The 25926-nt window shown below is 45.5% G+C and overlaps 1 long non-coding RNA gene across 2 annotated transcripts in view; it reads right to left on the minus strand.

The window, feature by feature from the left end:
- The window catches only part of LOC125963539 (uncharacterized), a 163605-nt gene that overhangs the window by 3113 nt on the left and 134566 nt on the right, over positions 1-25926 (minus strand). For both annotated transcript variants that reach the window (XR_007475614.1, XR_007475613.1), the window contains one exon: positions 50-131. This is a non-coding gene — a long non-coding RNA (uncharacterized LOC125963539). The remainder of the gene's footprint in view (positions 1-49; positions 132-25926) is intronic.

The raw sequence follows: 25926 nt of genomic DNA on the forward strand, positions 1-25926 counted from the left end.
TTCAATATCACAGAAAGCGAAAAATGGATAAAGAAGTTGTGGTACTTACGTACAATGCAGTATCACTCAGCAATGAAATCTATGTCATCAGGCCCGTAGCAGCATAATGAGTGGATTCAGGTACGATGATTCTAAGTGAAATAAGTCACACAGAAAAAGAAACATCATAAGATATCACTACTACACGGAATGTAAACTTGGCTACACAGGAACTGAATTACAAAACAGAACAGGGTCTCAAATGTAGAAAACCAACTTATGCTTGCTTAAGGGGAAAGGTGAGTTGGGGTGCTGCATAAAACCAGAGATTGAAATTAGCACAGATACCGTTCCATAAGCCAAATATGTAATAGACAAGAGCTACTCCTTGCTCAACGAAGTGGACTCAACACCCCATATTAAACACCTAAGAATATACCTGACTAGTAAGAATCTTAAAACCTATGGATTTATATGTCTCCAAAAGTGAATCAAGCGCGTGTAGAGCAGCATAAACGCAGCAGTGATAGGATTGGTGAGGATCGGTGAGCAAATGCAGACCCGTTGAAGTCATATTGCATGGTACCCATTCCATGGGTCTCAACTCTCCAGGTTTAAGGGATTCTTCCTTCAGCTAAAACATGCATGTGGAACCCAGAGTATGATCCACCGTGTGATCGGGAAACGTGTTCAAATGTGTCTCAGTTTTCGTCCCCTGGTACTCGGGTGCAACATTCCAGAAGCTTTACTAACACTCTCCCCACTTGGAGAGTCAGTGCCTTTAACCTCCTGCTTGTCCCAGTTTGCAATTTCTGCGGAAGATGAGCAGGAATAGGGAGAACCAATGAGAAACTAGCTGGAGGTGTCTGGACGGGCAAATTTAACTCTCATTTCCCACCAGGAAGAGGAATTAACCAAAGGCTCAGTGTGCCATGCCGGAACCACACTAGGGCCTGAAGCAATCCGGCGGTGTTGCGGCCAGCTCACAAGAAAGCGAGTTGAAGAAAGGAGCTCAGGGGCACTCTCATTCACAAACCTGCAGAGTTATAAATGACAGCTATCATCCAAAAATATATTGAAGTAAGTCTGCCAAGAGCACTTGAAAGCGGGGCAGAATTGCAGGAAACCTATTTCAGGAGGTAGACTGGAATTGCATGTAAAGCATAGGAAAAGAGGCAGAACGTCCACAATGATGCACTTGGACAAAAAGCGCATATGCGTTTTTTCCTGAATATATTCAGGAAAAAAAGCATATGCCCTTTTTGGCCAACCAAGCAAGCTTTCAAAGGAAATTTGCACTACAAAGAAGTCTCTCTACCCCCTGGTCAAAAGGGACATCTGAAAAAAGTGTAAAATCCAGAAAGGCAGGACAGGCCATGGAGAACTGGGAGCCTTGTTATGCTGATTGGCGGGATGTAAATTGCCAACAGCCACTCTGGAGAAGTGTATGGTGTTTCCTGAAACATCTAAGAAACAAAGCAACAGAGCCTAGGGCGCTTCAACTTATGCTCCTATAGCTTAGGGAAATTAAAATCAAAAAGACACAGCCATCCCAAAGTTTGGGATGGATCTGTTTACAAGAACCTCGTTTACGGTACAAGTTCAATATCACAGAAAGCGAAAAATGGATAAAGAAGTTGTGGTACTTACGTACAAGGCAATATCACTCAGCAATGAAATCTATGTCAACAGGCCCGTAGCAGCATAATGAGTGGATTCAGGTACGATGATTCTAAGTGAAATAAGTCACACAGAAAAAGAAACATCATAAGATATCACTACTACACGGAATGTAAACTTGGCTACACAGGAACTGAATTACAAAACAGAACAGGGTCTCAAATGTAGAAAACCAACTTATGCTTGCTTAAGGGGAAAGGTGAGTTGGGGTGCTGCATAAAACCAGAGATGGAAATTAGCACAGATACCGTTCCATAAGCCAAATATGTAATAGACAAGAGCTACTACTTGCTCTACGAAGTGGACTCAACACCCCATATTAAACGCCTAAGAATATACCTGACTAGTAAGAATCTTAAAACCTATAGATTTATATGTCTCCGAAAGAGAATGAAGCGTGTGTACAGCGGCATAAATGCAGCAGTGATAGGATTGGTGAGGTTCAGTGAGCAAATGCAGACCCTTTGAAGTCATATTGCATGGTACCCATTCCATGGGTCTCAACTCTCCAGGTTTAAGGGATACTTCCTTCAGCTAAAACATGCATGTGGAAGCCAGAGTATGATCCACCGTGTGATCGGGAAACGTGTTCAAATTTTTCTCAGTTTTCGTCCCCTGGTACTCGGGTGCAACATTCCAGAGGCTTTACTAACACTCTCCCCACTTGCAGAGTCACTGCCTTTAACCACCTGTTTGGCCCAGTTTGCAATTTCTGCGTAAGATGAACCGGAATAGGGAGAACCAATGAGAGACTAGCTGGAGGTGTCTGGACGGGCAAATTTAACTCTCATTTCCCACCAGGAAGAGGAATTAACCAAAGGCTCAGCGTGCCATGCAGGAACCACACTAGGGCCTGAAGCAATCCTGTGGTGTTGCGGCCAGCTCACAAGAAGGCGAGTTGAAGAAAGGAGCTCAGGGGCAGTGTTATTCACAAACATGCAGAGTTATAAATGACAGCTATCCTCCAAAAATATATTGAAGTAAGGCTACCAAGATGACCTGAAAGCGGGGCAGAATTGCAGGAAACCGATTTCAGGAGGTAGACTGGAATTACATGTAAAGCATAGGAAAAGAGGCAGAACGTCCACAATGATGCACTTGGCCAAAAAGGGCGTATGCGTTTTTTCCTGAATATATTCAGGAAAAAACGCATACGCCCTTTTTGGCCAACCAAGCAAGCTTGCAAAGGAAATCTGCACTACAATGAAGTCTCACTGCCCCCGGTCAAAAGGGCCATCTGAAAAAAGTGTAAAATCCAGAAAGGCAGGACAGGGAATGGAGAACTGGGAGCCTTGTTATGCTGATGGGCGGGATGTAAATTGCCAACAGACACTCTGGAGAAGTGTATGGTGTTTCCTGAAACATCCAAAAAACAAAGCAACAGAGCCTAGGGCACTTCCACTTATGGTCCTATAGATTAGGGAAATTAAAATCAAAAAGACACAGCCATCCCAAAGTTTGGGACGGCTCTGTTTACAAGAACCTCGTTTACGGTACAAGTTCAATATCACAGAAAGCGAAAAATGGATAAAGAAGTTGTGGTACTTACGTACAATGCAATATCAATCAGCAATGAAATCTACGTCATCAGGCCCGTAGCAGCATAATGAGTGGATTCAGGTACGATGATTCTAAGTGAAATAAGTCACACAGAAAAAGAAACATCATAAGATATCACTACTACACGGAATGTAAACTTGGCTACACAGGAACTGAATTACAAAACATAACAGGGTCTCAAATGTAGAAAACCAACTTATGCTTGCTTAAGGGGAAAGGTGAGTTGGGGTGTTGCATAAAACCAGAGATGGAAATTACCACAGATACCGTTCCATAAGCCAAATATGTAATAGACAAGAGCTACTCCTTGCTCAACGAAGTGGACTCAACACCCCATATTAAACGCCTAAGAATATACCTGACTAGTAAGAATCTTAAAACCCATGGATTTATATGTCTCCGAAAGAGAATCAAGCGTGTGTAAAGTGGCATAAACGCAGCAGTGATAGGATTGGTGAGGTTCGGTGAGCAAATGCAGACCCTTTGAAGTCATATTGCATGGTACCCATTCCATGGGTCTCAACTCTCCAGGTTTAAGGGATTCTTACTTCAGCTAAAACATGCATGTGGAACCCAGAGTATGATCCACCATGTGATCGGGAAACGTGTTGTAATGTGTCTCAGTTTTCGTCCCTTGGTACTCGGGTGCAATATTCCAGGCGCTTTACTAACACTCTCCCCACTTAGAGAGTCAGGGCCTTTAACCTCCTGTTTGGCCCACTTTGCAATTTCTGCGTAAGATGAAACGGAATAGGGAGAACCAATGAGAGACTAGCTGGAGGTGTCTGGATGGGCAAATTTAACTCTCATTTCCCACCAGGAAGAGGAATTATCCAAAGGCTCAGCGTGCCATGCCGGAACCACACTAGGGCCTGAAGCAATCCTACGGTATTGCGGCCCGCTCACAAGAAAGTGAGTTGAAGAAAGGAGCTCAGGGGCACTGTCATTCACAAACCTGCAGAGTTATAAATGACAGCTATCGTCAAAAAATATATTGAAGTAAGGCTGCCAGGAGGACTTGAAAGCGGGGCAGAATTGCAGGAAACCGATTTCAGGAGGTAGACTGGAATTGCATGTAAAGCATAGGTAAAGAGGCAGAACGTCCACAATGATGCACTTGGCCAAAAAGGGCGTATGCGTTTTTTCCTGAATATATTCAGGAAAAAATGCATACGCCCTTTTTGGCCAACCAAGCAAGCTTGCAAAGGAAATCTGCACTACAATGAAGTCTCACTGCCCCCCGGTCAAAAGGGCCATCTGAAAAAAGTGTAAAATCCAGAAAGGCAGGACAGGCCATGGAGAACTGGGAGCCTTGTTATGCTGCTGGGCGGGCTGTAAATTGCCAACAGCCACTCTGGAGAAGTGTATGGTGTTTCCTGAAACATCTAAAAAACAAAGCAACAGAGCCTAGGGCACTTCCACTTATGGTCCTATAGCTTAAGGAAATTAAAATCAAAAAGACACAGCCACCCCAAAGTTTGGGACGGCTCTGTTTACAAAAACCTCGTTTACAGTACAAGTTCAATATCACAGAAAGCGAAAAATGGATAAAGAAGTTGTGGTACTTACGTACAATGCAATATCACTCAGCAATGAAATCTATGTCATCAGGCCCGTAGCAGCATAATGAGTGGATTCAGGTACGATGATTCTAAGTGAAATAAGTCACACAGAAAAAGAAACATCATAAGACATCACTACTACACGGAATGTAAACTTGGCTACACAGGAACTGAATTACAATACACAACAGGGTCTCAAATGTAGAAAACCAACTTATGTTTGCTTAAGGGGAAAGGTGAGTTGGGGTGCTGCATAAAACCAGAGATTGAAATTAGCACAGATACCGTTCCATAAGCCAAATATGTAATAGACAAGAGCTACTCCTTGCTCAATGAAGTGGACTCAACACCCCATATTAAACGCCTAAGAATATACCTGACTAGTAAGAATCTTAAAACCTATGGATTTATATGTCTCCGAAAGAGAATCAGGAGTGTGTACAGCAGCATAAATGCAGCAGTGATAGGATTGGTGAGGTTCGGTGAGCAAATGCAGACCCTTTGAAGTCATATTGCATGGTACCCATTCCATGGGTCTCAACTGTCCAGGTTTAAGGGATTCTTCCTTCAGCTAAAACATGCATGTGGAACCCAGAGTATGATCCACCGTGTGATCGGGAAACGTGTTCAAATGTGTCTCAGTTTTCATCCCCTGGTACTCGGGTGCAACATTCCAGATGCTTTACTAACACTCTCCCCACTTGGAGAGTCAGTGCCTTTAACCTCGTGTTTGGCCCAGTTTGCAATTTCTGCGTAAGATGAACCGGAATAGGGAGAACCAATGAGAGACTAGCTGGAGGTGTCTGGTTGGGCAAATTTAACTCTCATTTCCCACCAGGAAGAGGAATTAACCAAAGGCTCAGCATGCCATGCAGGAACCACACTAGGGCCTGAAGCAATCCTGTGGTGTTGCGGCCAGCTCACAAGAAAGCGAGTTGAAGAAAGGAGCTCAGGGACACTGTCATTCACAAACCTGCAGAGTTATAAATGACAGCTATCGTCCAAAAATATATTGAAGTAAGTCTGCCAAGAGCGATTGAAAGCGGGGCAGAATTGCAGGAAACCGATTTCAGGAGGTAGACTGGAATTGCATGTAAAGCATAGGAAAAGAGGCAGAACGTCCACAATGATGCACTTGGCCAAAAAGGGCGTATGCGTTTTTTCCTGAATATATTCAGGAAAAAACGCATACGCACTTTTTGGCCAACCAAGCAAGCTTGCAAAGGAAATCTGCACTACAATGAAGTCTCACTGCCCCCCGGTCAAAAGGGCCATCTGAAAAAAGTGTAAAATCCAGAAAGGCAGGACAGGCCATGGAGAACTGGGAGCCTTGTTATGCTGATGGGCGGGATGTAAATTGCCAACAGCCACTCTGGAGAAGTGTATGCTGTTTCCTGAAACATCTAAAAAACAAAGCAACAGAGCCTAGGGCACTTCCACTTATGGTCCTATAGCTTAGGGAAATTAAAATCAAAAAGACACAGCCACCCCAAAGTTTGGGACGGCTCTGTTTACAAGAACCTCGTTTACGGTACAAGTTCAATATCACAGAAAGCGAAAAATGGATAAAGAAGTTGTGGTACTTACGTACAATGCAATATCACTCAGCAATGAAATCTATGTCATCAGGCCCGTAGCAGCATAATGAGTGGATTCAGGTACGATGATTCTAAGTGAAATAAGTCACACAGAAAAAGAAACATCATAAGATATCACTACGACACGGAATGTAAACTTGGCTACACAGGAACTGAATTACAAAACACAACAGGGTCTCAAATGTAGAAAACCAACATATGCTTGCTTAAGGGGAAAGGTGAGTTGGGGTGCTGCATAAAACCAGAGATGGAAATTACCACAGATACCGTTCCATAAGCCAAATATGTAATAGACAAGAGCTACTCCTTGCTCAACGAAGTGGACTCAACACCCCATATTAAACGCCTTAGAATATACCTGACTAGTAAGAATCTTAAAACCTATGGATTTATATGTTTCCGAAAGAGAATCAAGCGTGTGTACAGTGGCATATATGCAGCAGTGATAGGATTGGTGAGGATCGGTGAGCAAATGCAGACCCTTTGAACTCATATTGCATGGTACCCATTCCATGGGTCTCAACTGTCCAGGTTTAAGGGATTCTTCCTTCAGCTAAAACATGCATGTGGAACCCAGAGTATGATCCACCGTGTGATCGGGAAACGTGTTCAAATGTGTCTCAGTTTTCGTCCCCTGGTACTCGGGTGCAATATTCCAGACGCTTTACTAACACTCTCCCCACTTGGAGAGTCAGTGCCTTTAACCTCCTGTTTGGCCCAGTTTGCAATTTCTGCGTAAGATGAACCGGAATAGGGAGAACCAATGAGAGACTAGCTGGAGGTGTCTGGGTGGGCAAATTTAACTCTCATTTGCCACCAGGAAGAGGAATTAACCAAAGGCTCAGCCTGCCATGCCGGAACCACACTAGGGCCTGAAGCAATCCTGTGGTGTTGCGGCCAGCTCACAAGAAAGCGAGTTGAAGAAAGGAGCTCAGGGGCACTGTCATTCACAAACCTGCAGAGTTATAAATGACAGCTATCGTCCAAAAATATATTGAAGTAAGTCTGCCAAGAGCACTTGAAAGCGGGGCAGAATTGCAGGAAACCGATTTCAGGAGGTAGACTGGAATTGCATGTAAAGCATAGGAAAAGAGGCAGTACGTCCACAATGATGCACTTGGCCAAAATGGGTGTACGCGTTTTTTCCTGAATATATTCAGGAAAAAATGCATACGCACTTTTTGGCCAACCAAGCAAGCTTGCAAAAGAAATTTGCACTACAATGAAGTCTCTCTGCCTTCTGGTCAAAAGGGACATCTGAAAAAAGTGTAAAATCCAGAAAGGCAGGACAGGCCATGGAGAACTGGGAGCCTTGTTATGCTGATGGGCGGGATGTAAATTGCCAACAGCCACTCTGGAGAAGTGTATGGTGTTTCCTGAAACATCTAAAAAACAAAGCAACAGAGCCTAGGGCACTTCCACTTATGGTCCTATAGCTTAGGGAAATTAAAATCAAAAAGACACAGCCACCTCAAAGTTTGGGATGGCTCTGTTTACAAGAACCTCGTTTACGGTACAAGTTCAATATCACAGAAAGCGAAAAATGGATAAAGAAGTTGTGGTACTTACGTACAATGCAATATCACTCAGCAATGAAATCTACGTCATCAGGCCCATAGCAGCATAATGAATGGATTCAGGTACGATGATTCTAAGTGAAATAAGTCACACAGAAAAAGAAACATCATAAGATATCACTACTACACGGAATATAAACTTGGCTACACAGGAACTGAATTACAAAACAGAACAGGGTCTCAAATGTAGAAAACCAACTTATGCTTGCTTAAGGGGAAAGGTGAGTTGGGGTGCTGCATAAAACCAGAGATTGAAATTAGCACAGAAACCGTTCCATAAGCCAAATATGTAATAGACAAGAGCTACTCCTTGCTCAACGAAGTGGACTCAACAACCCATATTAAACGCCTAAGAATATACCTGACTAGTAAGAATCTTAAAACCTATGGATTTATATGTCTCTGAAAGAGAATCAAGCGTGTGTACAGCGGCATAAACGCAGCAGTGATAGGATTGCTGATGTTCGGTTAGCAAATGCAGACCCTTTGAAGTCATATTGCATGGTACCCATTCCACGGGTCTCAACTCTCCAGGTTTAAGGGATTCTTCCTTCAGCTAAAACATGCATGTGGATCCCAGAGTATGATCCACCATGTGATCGGGAAACGTGTTCAAATGTGTCTCAGTTTTCATCCCCTGGTACTCGGGTGCAACACTCCAGACGCTTTACTAACACTCTCTCCACTTGGAGAGTCAGTGCCTTTAACCTCCTGTTTGGCCCAGTTTGCAATTTCTGCGGAAAAGCAACAGGAATAGGGAGAACCAATGAGAGACTAGCTAGAGGTTTCTGGACGGGCAAATTTAACTCTCATTTCCCACCAGGAAGAGGAATTAACCAAAGGCTAAGCGTGCCATGCCGGAACCACCCTAGGGCCTGAAACAATCCTGCCGTGTTGCTCCAGCTCACAAGAAAGCGAGCTGAAGAAAGGAGCTCAGGGACACTGTCATTCAAAAACCTGCAGAGTTATAAATGACAGCTATCGTCCAAAAATATATTGAAGTAAGGCTGCCAAGAGGACTTGAAAGCGGGGCAGAATTGCAGGAAACCGATTTCAGGAGGTAGACTGGAATTGCATGTAAAGCATAGGAAAAGAGGCAGAACGTCCACAATGATGCACTCGGGTAAAAAGGGTGTATGCGTTTTTTCCTGAATATATTTAGGAAAAATCGCATACGCACTTTTTGGCCAACCAAGCAAGCTTGCAAAGGAAATCTGCACTACAATGAAGTCTCACTGCCCCCCGGTCAAATGGGCCATCTGAAAAAAGTGTAAAATCCAGAAAGGCAGGACAGGCCATGGAGAACTGGGAGCCTTGTTATGCTGATGGGCGGGATGTAAATTGTCAACAGCCACTCTGGGGAAGTGTATGGTGTTTCCTGAAACATCTAAAAAACAAAGCAACAGAGCCTAGGGCACTTCCACTTATGGTGCTATAGTTTAGGGAAATTAAAATAAAAAAGACACAGCCACCCAAAGTTTGGGATGGCTCTGTTTACAAAAACCTCGTTTACAGTACAAGTTCAATATCACAGAAAGCGAAAAATGGATAAAGAAGTTGTGGTACTTACGTACAATGCAATATCACTCAGCAATGAAATCTATGTCATCAGGCCCGTAGCAACATAATGAGTGGATTCAGGTACGATGATTCTAAGTGAAATAAGTCACACAGAAAAAGAAACATCATAAGATATCACTACTACATGGAATGTAAACTTGGCTACACAGGAACTGAATTACAAAACAGAACAGGGTCTCAAATGTAGAAAACCAACTTATGCTTGCTTAAGGGGAAAAGTGAGTTGGGGTGCTGCATAAAACCAGAGATTGAAATTAGCACAGATACCGTTTCATAAGCCAAATATGTAATAGACAAGAGCTACTCCTTGCTCAACGAAGTGGACACAACACCACATATTAAACGCCTAAGAATATACCTGACTAGTAAGAATCTTAAAACCTATGGATTTATATGTCTCCGAAAGAGAATCAAGCGTGTGTACAGCGGCATAAACGCAGCAGAGATAGGACTGGTGAGGTTCGGTGAGCAAATGCAGACCCTTTGAAGTCATATTGCATGGTACCCATTCCATGGGTCTCAACTCTCCAGGTTTAAGGGATTCTTCCTTCAGCTAAAACATGCATGTGGAACCCAGAGTATGATGCACCTTGTGATCGGGAAACGTGTTCAAATGTGTCTCAGTTTTCTTCCCCTGCTACTTTGATGCACCATTCCAGATGCTTTACTAACACTCTCCCCACTTGGAGAGTCAGTGCCTTTAACCTCCTGATTGGCCCAGTTTGCAATTTCTGTGGAAAATGAACAGGAAAAGGGAGAACCAATGAGAGACTAGCTGGAGGTGTCTGGACTGGCAAATTTAACTCTCATTTCCCACCAGGAAGAGGAATTAACCAAAGGCTCAGCATGCCATGCCTGAACCACACTAGGGCCTGAAGCAATCCTGCGGTGTTGCGGCCAGGTCACTAGAAAGCGAGTTGAAGAAAGGAGCTCAGGGACACTGTAATTCACAAACCTGCAGAGTTATAAATGACAGCTATCGTCCAAAAATATATTGAAGTAAGGCTGCCAAGAGGACTTGAAAGCGGGGCAGAATTGCAGGAAATCGATTTCAGGAGGCAGACTGGAATTGCATGTAAAGCATAGGAAAAGAAGCAGAACGTCCACAATGATGCACTTGGCCAAAAAGGGCGTATGCGTTTCTTCCTGAATATATTCAGGAAAAAACGCATACACACTTTTTGGCCAACCAAGCAAGCTTGCAAAGGAAATCTGCACTACAATGAAGTCTCACTGCCCTCCGGTAAAAAGGTCCATGTGAAAAAAGTGTAAAATCCAGAAAGGCAGGACAGGCCATGGAGAACTGGGAGCCTTGTTATGCTGATGGGCAGGATGTAAATTGACAACAGCCACTCTGGAGTAGTGTATGGTGTTTCCTGAAACATCTAAAAAACAAAGCAACAGAGACTAGGGCACTTCCACTTATGGTCCTATAGCTTAGGGAAATTTAAATCAAAAAGACACAGCCACCCAAAGTTTGGGACGGCTCTGCTTACAAATACCTCTTTTATGGTAAAAGTTCAATATCACAGAAAGCGAAAAATGGATAAAGAAGTTGTGGTACTTACGTACAATGCAATATCACTCAGCAATGAAATCTATGTCATCAGGCCCGTAGCAGCATAATGAGTGGATTCAGGTATGATGATTCTACGGAAATAAGTTACACATAAAACGAAACATCATAAGATATCACTACTACACAGAATGTAAACTTGGCTACACAGGAACTGAATTACAAAACAGAACAGGGTCTCAAATGTAGAAAACCAACTTATGCTTGCTTAAGGGAAAAGGTGAGTTGGGGTGCTGCATAAAACCAGAGATTGAAATTAGCACAGATACCGTTCCATAAGCCAAATATGTAATACAAAAGACCTACTCCTTGCTCAACGAAGTGGACTCAACATCCCATATTAAACGCCTAAGAGTATACCTGATTAGTAAGAATCTTAAAACCTATGGATTTATATGTCTCCGAAAGAGAATCAAGCGTGTGTACAGTGGCATAAGCGCAGCAGTGATAGGATTGGTGAGGATCGGTGAGCAAATGCAGACCCTTTGAAGTCATATTGCATGGTACCCATTCCATGGGTCTCAACTCTCCAGGTTTAAGGGATTCTTCCTTCAGCTAAAACATGCATGTGGAACCCAGAGTATGATCCACCTTGTGATCGGGAAACGTGCTCAAATGTGTCTCAGTTTTCGTACCCTGGTACTCGGGTGCAACATTCCAGACGCTTTACTAACACTCTCCCCACTTGGAGAGTCAGTGCCTTTAACCTCCTGTTTGGCCCAGTTTGCAATTTCTGCGGAAAATGAACAGGAATAGGGAGAACCAATGAGAGACTAGCTGGAGGTTTCTGGAAGGGCATATTTAACTCTCATTTCCCACCAGGAAGAGGAATTAACCAAAGGCTCAGCGTGCCATGCCTGAACCATACTACAGCCTGAAGCAATCCTGCGGAGTTGCGGCCAGGTCACTAGAAAGTGAGTTGAAGAAAGGAGCTCAGGGACACTGTAATTCACAAACCTGCAGAGTTATAAATGACAGCTATTGTCCAAAAATATATTGAAGTAAGGCTGCCAAGAGGACTTGAAAGCGGGGCAGAATTGCAGGAAACCAATTTAAGGAGGTAGACTGGAATTGCATGTAAAGCATAGGAAAAGAGGCAGAACGTCCACAATGATGCACTTGGCCAAAAAGGGCGTATGCATTTTTTCCTGAATATATTCAGGAAAAAACCCATACGCCCTTTTTGGCCAACCAAGCAAGCTTGCAAATGAAATCTTCACTACAATGAAGTCTCACTGCCCCCCGGTCAAAAGGGCCATCTGAAAAAAGTGTAAAATCCAGAAAGTCAGGACAGGCCATGGAGACCTGGGAGCCTTGTTATGCTGAATGGCAGGATGTAAATTGCCAACAGCCACTCTGGAGAAGTGTATGGTGTTTCCTGAAACATCTAAAAAACAAAGCAACAGAGCCTAGGGCACTTCCACTTATGGTCCTATAGTTTAGGGAAATTAACATCAAAAAGACACAGCCACCCTAAATTTGGGACGGCTCTGTTTACAAGAAACTCGTTCACGGTACAATTTCAATATCAGAGAAAGCGAAAAATGGATAAAGAAGTTGTGGTACTTACGTACAATGCAATATCACTCAGCAATGAAATCTATGTCATCAGGCCCATAGCAGCATAATGAGTGGATTCAGGTACGATGATTCTAAGTGAAATAAGTCACACAGAAAAAGAAATATCATAAGATATCAATACTACACGGAATGTAACCTTGGCTACACAGGAACTGAATTATAAAACAGAACAGGGTCTCAAATGTAGAAAACCAACTTATGCTTGCTTAAGGGGAAAGGTGAGTTGGGTTGCTGCATAAAACCAGAGATTGAAATTAGCACAGATACCGTTCCATAAGCCAGATATGTAATAGACAAGAGCTACTCCTTGCTCAACGAAGTGGACTCAACACCCCATATTAAATGCCTGAGAATATACCTGACTAGTAAGAATCTTAAAACCTATGGATTTATATGTCTCCGAAAGAAAATCAAGTGTGTGTATAGCAGCATAAACACAGCAGTGATAGGATTGGTGAGGATCGGTGAGCAAATGCAGACCCTTTGAAGTCATATTGCATGGTACCCATTCCATGGGTCTCACCTCTCCAGGTTTAAGGGATTCTTCCTTCAGCTAAAACATGCATGTGGAACCCAGAGTATGATCCACCGTGTGATCGGGAAACATGTTCAAATGTGTCTCAGTTTTCGTCCCCTGGTACTCGGGTGCAACATTTCAGACACTTTACTAACACTCTCCCCACTTGGAGAGTCAGTGCCTTTAACCTCCTGTTTGGCCCAGTTTGCAATTTCTGCGGAAAATGAACAGGAATAGGGAGAACCAATGAGAGACTAGCTGGAGGTGTCTGGACTGGCAAATTTAACTCTCATTTCCCACCACGAAGAGGAATTAACCAAAGGCTCAGCGTGCCATGCCAGAACCACCCTAGGGCCTGAAGCAATTCTGCGGTGTTGCGGCCAGCTCACAAGAAAGCGAGTTGAAGAATGGAGCTCAGGGGCCCTGTAATTCACAAACCTGCAGAGTTAGAAATGACAGCTATCATCGAAAATTATACTGAAGTAAGGCTGCGATGAGGACTTGAATGCAGGGCAGAATTGCTGGAAACCGATTTCAGAAGGTACATGGGAGTCGCTCTTAAAGCATAGGAAAAGAGACAGAACTTGGAAAATAATGCACTTGGCAAAAAAGGGCATATGTGTTTTATCCAGAGCTCTCATAACCGAGGGGAGGAGATTCCCAGCAGGCTCCAACTGCCACCTGAGGGCTCACGTTGCCAAGGCAACGTGAGCAAGCCAGGCAGGAGTTACCTCACAGCAGAGGTCCCACCTCACAGAAGGGTGAGAAACCCAGCCAACATCAGACTCTCACCAGAGGGCCCACATCACCAAGGGGATGGGAACCAGGCAGGAGTGTCTTCACACCAGTGGGGCCACATCATCGAAAGGTGAGGAACCCAGAACATGTGGCTTCAAACCATAGGACACCCATCACCGAGGGGCTGGGAGTGAGGCAGGCAGGAGTAGCCTCACAACAGAGGGCCCAAAGAATAAAAAAGGTGAGGAATCCAGCATTTGGAACCTCCCAGCAGGCGGCCAAGAGCACAGAAGCTATGGGATCCAGGCAGGAGTGAACTAACACCAGAAAGCCCACATCATGAAACTGTGAGCAACCCAAGCGTTGGGACCTCAGAGCAGAAAGCCCACATCCCCATGGGGATGGGAACCTGACAGTAGTGTCCTGGCATCACTGGGCTCACATCAGAAAATGTGGGGCGCCCAGCAGTTAGGGCCTGATGCTAGAGGGCCGTCATCACCGAGGGCAGGAGGTTCCCAGCAGGTTCCATGTGCCAACAGAGGGCCCACATCGCCAAGGTGATGTGTGCAAGTCAGGCAGGATTGACCTCACAGCAGAGGGCCTACCTCACAGAAGAGTGAGGAACCCAGCCAGGATAAGACTGTCACCAGAAGGCCCACATCACCAAGGGGATGGGAACCAGGCAGGAGTGTCCTCACACGAGTGGGGCCACATCATCGAAAGATGCGGAACCCAGCACATGTGGCCTCAAACCAGAGGACACACATCACGAAGGGGCTGGGAGTGAGGCAGGCAGGAGGATCCTCACAACAGAGGGCCTAAAAAATTAAAAAAGTGAGGAATCCAGCAGTTGGAACCTCCCAGCTGGCGGCCAAGAGCACAGAGGCTATGGGATCCAGGCCGCAGTGAACTAACACCAGAGAGCCCACATCATGAACCTGTGAGCAGCCCAGCCGTTGGGACCTCAGAATAGAAGGCCCAAATCCCCATGGAGATGGGAACCTAACAGGAGTGCCTGAGCATCACTGGGCTCACTAAGAAAAGTTGGGGAGCCCAGCAGTTAGGGCCTGACGTCAGAGGGCCCTCATCACAGAGGTGAGGAGGCTCCCAGCAGGGTCCAAGTGCCACCAGAGGGCTCATGTCAACAAGGCGAGGTGAGCAAGCCAGGCAAGAGTTACCTGATAGTAGAGGGCCCACCTCACAGATGGGTGAGGAACCCAGCCAGGATCAGACTCTCACCAGAGGGCCCACATCACAAAGGGGATGGGAACCAGTCAGGATTATCCTCACACCAGTGGGACCTCATCATCTTAAGGTGAGGAACCCAGCACATGTGTCCTCAAACCAGAGGACCCACATCACCAAGGGCCTTGGAGTGAGGCAGGCAGGAGTAGCCTCACAACACAGGGCACATAATATAAAAAACGTGAGGATTCCAGCATTTAGACCTTCCAGCAGGCGGCTCAGAACACTGAGGCTATGGGATCCAGGCCGCAGTGAACTCACAGCAGAGGGCCCACATCATAAAACTGTGAGCAACCCAGGCGTTGGGACCTCAGCGCAGAAGGCCCACATCCCCATGGGAATGGGAACCTGGCTGGAGTGTCCTCGCACCACTGGGCGCACATCAGAAAATGTGGGGAGCCCACCATTTAGGGCCTGACGCCAGAGGGCCGTCATCACCGAGAGGAGGAGGCACCCTGCACGCTCCAACTGCCACCAGAGGGCTCACGTCTCCAAGGTGATGTGTGCCAGCCAGGCAGGAGTGACCTCACAGCAGAGGGCCTACCTCACAGAACGTTGAGGAACCCAGCCAGGATTAGACTCTCGCCAGAGGGCCCACCTCACCAAGGGGATGGGAACCAGGTAGGAGTGTCCTCACATGAGTGGGGCCACATCATCGAAAGGTGAGGAACGCAGCACATGTGGCCTCAAGCCATAGGAGAGTCATCACCAAGGGGCTGGCAGTGAGGCAGGCAGGAGGAGCCTCACAACAGAGGGCATATAGAATAAAAAAGTTGAGGAATCCAGCAGTTGGAACCTCCCAGCAGGCGGCTCAGAGCACCGATGATAAGGGATCCTTGCCGGAGTGAACTCACAGCAGAGGGCCCACATCATGGTACTGTGAGCAAGCCAGCCGTTTTGACCTCAGAGCAGAAGGCCCATATCCCCATGGGGATGGGAACCTGGCAAGAGTGTCCTCACTCACTTGGCGCACATCAGAAAATGCGGGGAGCCCAGCAGTTATGGCCTAAGGCAAGAGGGCCCTCATCACCGAGGGGAGTAGTATCCCAACACACTCCAACTGCCACCAGATGGCCCACATCGCCAAGGTGACGTGTGCCAGACAGGCATGATTGACCTCACAGCAGAGGCCCCACCTCACAGAAGGGTGAGGAACCCAGCCAGGATCAGACTCTCACCTGAGGGCCCACATCAGCAAGGGGATGGGAACCAGGCAGGACTGTCTTCCCTCCAGTGGGGCCACATCATCGAAAGGTGCGGAACCCAGCACATGTGGCCTCAAATCAGAGGACACATATCACAAAGGGAATGGGAGTGAGGCAGGCAGGAGTAGCCTAAAAACAGAGGGCCCAAAGAATAAGAAAGGTGAGGAATCCAGCAGTTGGATCCTCCCAGCAGGCGGCCGAGAGCACAGAAGCTATGGGATGCAGGCAGGAGTGAACTAACAGCAGAGAGCCCACATCATGAAACTGTGAGCAACCCAGGCGTTGGGACCTCAGAGCAGAAGGCCCACATCCCAATGGGGATGTGAACCTGGCTGGAGTGTCCTCGCACCACTGGGCGCACATCACAAAATGTGGGGAGCCCAGCAGTTAGGGCCTGACGCCAGAGGGCCCTCATCACCGACGGGAGGAGGCTCCCAGCAGGCTCCAAGTGCCACCAGAGGGCTCATGTCCACAAGGCGAGGTGAGCAAGCCAGGCAAGAGTGACCTCACAGCAGACGGCCCACCTCACAGATGGGTGAGGAACCCAGCCAGGATCAGACTCTCAACAGAGGGCCCACATCACCAAGGGGATGTGAACCAGGCAGGAGTCTCCTAAGACCATTGGTCCCACATCATCGAAAGGTGAGGAACCCAGCACATGTGGCCTCAAACCAGAGGACACACATCACGAAGGGGCTGGGAGTGAGGCAGGCAGGAGGATCCTCACAACAGAGGGCCCAGAAAATTTAAAAAGTGAGGAATTGAGCAGTTGGGACCTCCCAGCAGGCGGCCAAGAGCACAGAGGCTATGGGATCCAGGCCTCTGTGAACTAACACCAGAGAGCCCACATCATGAAAATGTGAACAACCCAGCCGTTGGGACCTCAGAGCAGAAGGCCCACATCCCCATGGAGATGGGATCCTAAGAGGAGTGCCTAAGCATCACTGGGCTCACTAAGAAAATTTGGTGAGCCCAGCAGTTAGGACCTGACGCAAGAGGGCCCTCATCACCGGGGGGAGGAGATTCCCAGCACGCTCCAACTGCCACCACACGGCTGACTTCACCAAGGCAATGTGTGCCAGCCATGCAGGAGTGACTATCAGCAGAGGGTCTCCCTCACAGAAGGGTGAGGAACACAGCCAGGAACAGACTCTCACCAGGGGGTCCACATAACCACGTGGATGAGAAGCAGGCAGGAGTGTCCTCACACTAGTGGGGCCACATCATCGAAAGGTGAGAAACCCATAAAGGTGACCACAAACCAGAGGACCCACATCACCAAGGGGTTGAGAGTGAGGTAGGTGTCTGGACGGGCATATTTAACACTCATTTCCCACCAGGAAGAGGAATGAACCAAAGGCTCAGCATGCCATGCCGGAACCACACTAGGGCCTGAAGCAATCCTGCGGTGTTGCGGCCATCTCACAAGAAAGCGAGTTGAAGAAAGGAGCTCAGGGGCACTGTCATTCACAAACCTGCAGAGTTATAAATGACAGCTATCGTCCAAAAATATATTGAAGTAAGGCTGCCAAGAGGACTTGAAAGCGGGGCAGAAATGCAGGAAACCGATTTCAGGAGGTAGACTGGAATTGCATGTAAAGCATAGGAAAAGAGGCAGAACGTCCACAATGATGCACTTGGCCAAAAAGGGCGTATGCGTTTTTTCCTGAATATATTCAGGAAAAAACGCATACGCCCTTTTTGGCCAACCAAGCAAGCTTGCAAAGGAAATCTGCACTACAATGAAGTCTCACTGCCCCCGGGTCAAAAGGGCCATCTGAAAAAAGTGTAAAATCCAGAAAGGAAGGACAGGCCATGGAGAACTGGGAACCTTGTTATCATGATGGGTGGGATGTAAATTGCCAACAGCCACTCTGGAGAAGTGTAGGGTGTTTCCTGAAATATCTAAAAAACAAAGCAACACAGCCTAGGGCACTTCCACTTATGGTCCTATAGCTTAGGGAAATTAAAATCAAAAAGACACAGCCACCCAAAGTTTGGGACGGCTCTGTTTACAAGAACCTCGTTTACGGTACAAGTTCAATATCACAGAAAGCAAAAAATGGATAAAGAAGATGTGCTACTTATGTACAATGCAATATCACTCAGCAATGAAATCTATGTCATCAGGCCCGTAGCAGCATAATGAGTGGATTCAGGTACGATGATTCTAAGTGAAATAAGTCACACAGAAAAAGAAACATCATAAGATATCACTACTACACGGAATGTAAACTTGGCTACACAGGAACTGAATTACAAATCAGAAAAGTGTCTCAAATGTAGAAAACCAACTTATGCTTGCTTAAGGGGAGAGGTGAGTTGGGGTGCTGCATAAAACCAGAGATTGAAATTAGCACATATACCGTTCCATAAGCCAAATATGTAATAGATAAGAGGTACTCCTTGCTCAACGAAGTGGACTCAACACCCCATATTAAACGCCTAAGAATATACCTGACGAGTAAGAATCTTAAAACCTATGGATTTATATGTCTCCGAAAGAGAATCAAGCATGTGTACAGCGGCATAAGCACAGCAGTGATAGGATTGGTGAGGTTCGGTGAGCAAATGCAGACCCTTTGAAGTCATATTGCATGGTACCCAATCCATGGGTCTCAACTCTCCAGGTTTAAGGGATTCTTCCTTCAGCTAAAACATGCATGTGGAACCCAGAGTATGATGCACCTTGTGATCGGGAAACGTGTTCAAATGTGTCTCAGTTTTCGTCCCTTGGTACTCGGGTGCAACATTCCAGACGCTTTACTAACACTCTCCCCACTTGGAGAGTCAGTGCCTTTAACCTCCTGTTTGGCCCAGTTTGCAATTTCTGCATAAGATGAACCGGAATAGGGAGAACCAATGAGAGACTAGCTGGAGGTGTCTGGGTGAGCAAATTTAACTCTCATTTGCCACCAGGAAGAGGAATTAACCAAAGGCTCAGCATGCCATGCCGGAACCACACTAGGGCCTGAAGCAATCCTGTGGTGTTGCGGCCAGCTCACAAGAAAGCGCGTTGAAGAAAGGAGCTCAGGGGCACTGTCATTCACAAACCTGCAGAGTTATAAATGACAGCTATCGTCCAAAAATATATTGAAGTAAGGCTGCCAAGAGGACTTGAAAGCGGGGCAGAATTGCAGGAAACCGATTTCAGGACGTAGACTGGAATGGCATGTAAAGCATAGGAAAAGAGGGAGAACGTCCACAATGATTCACTTGGCCAAAATGGGCGTATGCGTTTTTTCCTGAATATATTCAGGAAAAAATGCATACGCACTTTTTGGCCAACCAAGCAAGCTTGCAAAGAAAATTTGCACTACAATGAAGTCTCTCTGCCTTCTGGTCAAAAGGGACATCTGAAAAAAGTGTAAAATCCAGAAAGGAAGGACAGGCCATGGAGAACTGGGAGCCTTGTTATGCTGATGGGCGGGATGTAAATTGCCAACAGACACTCTGGAGAAGTGTATGGTGTTTCCTGAAACATCTAAAAAACAAAGCAACAGAGCCTAGGGCACTTCCACTTATGGTCCTACAGCTTAGGGAAATTAAAATCAAAAAGACACAGCCACCTCAAAGTTTGGGATGGCTCTGTTTACAAGAACCTCGTTTACGGTACAAGTTCAATATCACAGAAAGAGAAAAATGGATAAAGAAGTTGTGGTACTTACGTACAATGCAATATCACTCAGCAATGAAATCTACGTCATCAGGCCCGTAGCAGCATAATGAGTGGATTCAGGTACGATGATTCTAAGTGAAATAAGTCACACAGAAAAAGAAACATCATAAGACATCACTACTACACGGAATGTAAACTTGGCTACACAGGAACTGAATTACAAAACAGAACAGGGTCTCAAATGTAGAAAACCAACTTATGCTTGCTTAAGGGGAAAGGTGAGTTGGGGTGCTGCATAAAACCTAAGATTGAAATTAGCACAGATACCGTTCCATAAGCCAAATATGTAATAGACAAGAGCTACTCCTTGCTCAACGAAGTGGACTCAACACCCCATATTAAACGCCTAAGAATATACCTGACTAGTAAGAATCTGAAAACCTATGGATTTATATGTCTCCGAAAGAGAATCAAGCGTGTGTACAGCGACATAAACGCAACAGTGATAGTTTTGGTGAAGTTCGGTGAGGAAATGCAGACCCTTTGAAGTCATATTGCATGGTACCCATTCCATGGTTCTCAACTCTCCAGATTTAAGGGATTCTTCCTTCAGCTAAAACATGCATGTGGACCCAGAGTATGATCCACTGTGTGATCTGGGAACGTGTTCAAATGTGTCTCAGTTTTCTTCCCCTGCTACTTTGATGCACCATTCCAGATGCTTTACTAACACTCTCCCCAATTGCAGAGTCAGTGCCTTTAACCTCCTGTTTGGCCCAGTTTGCAATTTCTGTGGAAAATGAACAGGAAAAGGGAGAACCAATGAGAGACTAGCTGGAGGTGTCTGGACGGGCAAATTTAACTCTCATTTCCCACCAGGAAGAGGAATTAACCAAAGGTTCATCGTGCCATGCCGGAACCACACTAGGGCCTGAAGCAATCCTGCGGTGTTGCGGCCAGCTCACAAGAAAGCGAGTTGAAGAAAGGAGCTCAGGGGCACTGTCATTCACAAACCTGCAGTTATAAATGACAGCTATCGTCCAAAAATATATTGAAGTAAGGCTGCCAAGAGGACTTGAAAGCGGGGCAGAATTGCAAGAAACCGATTTCAGGAGGTAGACTGGAATTGCATGTAAAGCATAGGAAAAGAGGCAGAACGTCCACAATGATGCACTTGTCCAAAAAGACCGTATGCGTTTTTACCTGAATATATTCAGGAAAAAACGCATACGCACTTTTTGGCCAACCAAGCAAGCTTGCAAAGGAAATCTGCACTACAATGAAGTCTCACTGCCCCCCGGTCAAAAGGGCCATCTGAAAAAAGTGTAAAATCCAGAAAGGCAGGACAGGCCATGGAGAACTGGGAGCCTTGTTATGCTGATGGGCGGGATGTAAAGTGCCAACAGCCACTCTGGAGAAGTGTACGGTGTTTCCTGAAACATCTAAAAAACAAAGCAACAGAGCCTAGCGCACTTCCACTTATGGTCCTATAGCTTAGGGAAATTAAAATGAAAAAGACACAGCCACCCCAAAGTTTGGGACAGCTCTGTTTACAAGAACCTCGTTTACAGTACATGTTCAGTATCACAGAAAGCGAAAAATGGATAAAGAAGTTGTGATACTTACGTACAATGCAATATCACTCAGCAATGAAATCTATGTCATCAGGCCCATAGCAGCATAATGAGTGGATTCAGGTAAGATGATTCTAAGTGAAATAAGTCACACAGAAAAAGAAACATCATAAGATATCACTACTACACGGAATGTAAACTTGGCTACACAGGAACTGAATTACAAAACAGAACAGGGTCTCAAATGTAGAAAACCAACTTATGCTTGCTTAAGGGGAAAGGTGAGTTGGGGTGCTGCATCAAACCAGAGATTGAAATTAGCACATATACCGTTCCATAAGCCAAATATGTAATAGACAAGAGCTACTCCTTGCTCAACGAAGTGGACTCAACACCCCATATTAAACGCCTAAGAATATACCTGACTAGTAAGAATCTTAAAACCTATGGATATTTATGTCTCCGAAAGGGAATCAAGCGTGCGTACAGTGGCATAAACGCAGCAGTGATAGGATTGGTGAGGTTCGGTGAGCAAATGCAGACCCTTTGCAGTCATATTGCATGGTACCCATTCCATGGGTCTCAACTCTCCAGGTTTAAGGGATTCTACCTTCAGCTAAAACATGCATGTGGACCCAGAGTATGATCCACCGTGTGATCGGGGAATGTGTTCAAATGTGTCTCAGTTTTCTTCCCCTGCTACTCTCATGCACCATTCCAGATGCTTTACTAACACTCTCCCCAATTGCAGAGTCAGTGCCTTTAACCTCCTGTTTGGCCCAGTTTGCAATTTCTGTGGAAAATGAACAGGAATAGGGAGAACCAATGAGAGACTAGCTGCAGGTGTCTGGACGGGCAAATTTAACTCTCACTTCCCAACAGGAAGAGGAACTAACCAAAGGCTCAGCGTGCCATGCCGGAACCACACTAGGGCCTGAAGCAATCCTGCGGTGTTGCGGCCAGCTCACAAGAAAGCGAGTTGAAGAAAGGAGCTCAGGGGCACTGTCATTCACAAACCTGCAGAGTTATAAATGACAGCTATCGTCCAAAAATATATTGAAGTAAGGCTGCCAAGAGGACTTGAAAGCGGGGCAGAATTGCAGGAAACCGATTTCAGGAGGTAGACTGGAATTGCATGTAAAGCATAGGAAAAGAGGCAGAACGTCCACAATGATGCACTTGGCCAAAAAGGGCGTATGCGTTTTTTCCTGAATATATTCAGGAAAAAACGCATACGCCCTTTTTGGCCAAACAAGCAAGCTTGCAAAGGAAATCTGCACTACAATGAAGTCTCACTGCCCCCCGGTAAAAAGGGTCATCTGAAAAAAGTGTAAAATCCAGAAAGGCAGGACAGGGAATAGAGAACTGGGAGCCTTGTTATGCTGATGGGCGGGATGTAAATTGCCAACAGCCACTCTGGAGAAGTGTATGGTGTTTCCTGAAACATCTAAAAAACAAAGTAACAGAGCCTAGGGCACTTCCACTTATGGTCCTATAGCTTAGGGAAATTTAAATCAAAAAGACACAGCCACCCCAAAATTTGGGACGGCTCTTTTTACAAGAACCTCGTTTACGGTACAAGTTCAATATACAGAAAGCGAAAAATGGATAAAGAAGTTGTGGTACTTACGTAGAATGCAATATCACTGAGCAATGAAATCTATGTCATCAGGCCCGTAGCAGCATAATGAGTGGATTCAGGTACGATGATCCTAAGTGAAATAAGTCACACAGAAAAAGAAACATCATAAGATATCACTACGACATGGAATGTAAACTTGGCTACACAGGAACTGAATTACAAAACAGAACAGGGTCTCAAAAGTAGAAAACCAACTTATGCTTGCTTAAGGGGAAAGGTGAGTTGGGGTGCTGCATAAAACCAGAGATAGAAATTAGCACAGATACCGTTCCATAAGCCAAATATGTAATAGACAAGAGCTACTCCTTGCTCAACGAAGTGGACTCAACACCCCATATTAAAAGCCTAAGAACATACCTAACTAGTAAGAATCTTAAAACCTATGGATTTATATGTCTCCGAAAGAGAATCAAGCGTATGTACAGTGGCATAAACGCAGCAGTGATAGGATTGGTGAGGTTCGGTGAGCAAATGCAGACCCTTTGAAGTCATATTGCATGGTACCCATTCCATGGGTCTCAACTCTCCAGGTTTAAGGGATTCTTCCTTCAGCTAAAACATGCATGTGGAACCCAGAGTATGATCCACCGTGTGATCGGGAAACGTGTTCAAATGTGTCTCAGTTTTCGTCCCCTGGTACTCGGGTGCAACATTCCAGACGCTTTACTAACACTCTCCCCACTTGGAGAGTCAGTGCCTTTAACCTCCTGTTTGGCCCAGTTTGCAATTTCTGTAGAAAATGAACAGGAATAGGGAGAACCAATGAGAGACAAGCTGGAGCTGTCTGGATGGGCAAATTTAACTCTCATTTCCCACCAGTAAGAGGAATTAACCAAAGGCTCAGTGTCCCATGCCGGAACAACATTAGAGCCTGAAGCAATCCTGCTGTGTTGCGGCCAGCTCACAAGAAAGCGAGTTGAAGAAAGGAGCTCAGGGGCACTGTCATTCACAAACCTGCAGAGTTATAAATGACAGCTATCGTCCAAAAATATATTGAAGTAAGGCTGCCAAGAGGACTTGAAAGCGGGGCAGAATTGCAAGAAACCGATTTCAGGAGGTAGACTGGAATTGCATGTAAAGCATAGGAAAATAGGCAGAACGTCCACAATGATGCACTTGGCCAAAAAGGACGTATGCGTTTTTTTCCTGAATATATTCAGGAAAAAACCCATACGCACTTTTTGGCCAACCAAGCAAGCTTGCAAAGGAAATCTGCACTAAAATGAAGTCTCACTGCCACCCGGTCAAAAGGGACATCTGAAAAAAGTGTAAAATCCAGAAAGGCAGGACAGGCCATGGAGAACTGGGAGCCTTGTTATGCTGATGGGCGGGTTATAAATTGCCAACAGCCACTCTGGAGAAGTGTATGGTGTTTCCTGAAACATCTAAAAATCAAAGCAACAGAGCCTAGGGCACTTCCACTTATGGTCCTATAGCTTAGGGACATTTAAATCAAAAAGACACAGCCACCCCAAAATTTGGGACGGCTCTGTTTACAAGAACCTCATTTACGGTACAAGTTCAATATACAGAAAGCGAAAAATGGATAAAGAAGTTGTGGTACTTACGTAGAATGCAATATCACTGAGCAATGAAATCTATGTCATCAGGCCCGTAGCAGCATAATGAGTGGATTCAGGTACGATGATTCTAAGTGAAATAAGTCACACAGAAAAAGAAACATCATAAGATATCACTACGACATGGAATGTAAACTTGGCTACACAGGAACTGAATTACAAAACAGAACAGGGTCTCAAAAGTAGAAAACCAACTTATGCTTGCTTAAGGGGAAAGGTGAGTTGGGGTGCTGCATAAAACCAGAGATTGAAATTAGCACAAATACCGTTCCATAAGCCAAATATGTAATAGACAACAGCTACTCCTTGCTCAAAGAATTGGACTCAACACCCCATGTTAAACGCCTAAGAATATACCTGACGAGTAAGAATCTTAAAACCTATGGATTTATATGTCTCCGAAAGAGAATCAAGCGTGTGTACAGTGGCATAAGCGCAGCAGTGATAGGAATGGTGAGGATCGGTGAGCAAATGCAGACCCTTTGAAGTCATATTGCATGGTACCCATTCCAAGGGTCTCAACTCTCCAGGTTTAAGGGATTCTTCCTTCAGCTAAAACATGCATGTGGAACCCAGAGTATGATCCACCGTGTGATCGGGAAACGTGCTCAAATGTGTCTCAGTTTTCGTACCCTGGTACTCGGGTGCAACATTCCAGACGCTTTACTAACACTCTCCCCACTTGGAGAGTCAGTGCCTTTAACCTCCTGTTTGGCCCAGTTTGCAATTTCTGCGGAAAATGAACAGGAATAGGGAGAACCAATGAGAGACTAGCTGGAGGTTTCTGGAAGGGCATATTTAACTCTCATTTCCCACCAGGAAGAGGAATTAACCAAAGGCTCAGCGTGCCATGCCTGAACCATACTACAGCCTGAAGCAATCCTGCGGAGTTGTGGCCAGCTCACAAGAAAGCGAGTTGAAGAAAGGAGCTCAGGGGCACTGTAATTCACAAACCTGCAGAGTTATAAATGACAGCTATCGTCCAAAAATATATTGAAGTAAGGCTGCCAAGAGGACTTGAAAGTGGAGCAGAATTGCAGTAAACTGATTTCAGGAGGTAGACTGGAATTGCATGTAAAGCATAGGAAAAGAGGCACAACGTCCACAATGAT

This window comes from Orcinus orca, chromosome 2 (assembly GCF_937001465.1).
Source record: "Orcinus orca chromosome 2, mOrcOrc1.1, whole genome shotgun sequence".
NCBI classification, from domain to species: Eukaryota; Metazoa; Chordata; class Mammalia; order Artiodactyla; family Delphinidae; genus Orcinus; species Orcinus orca.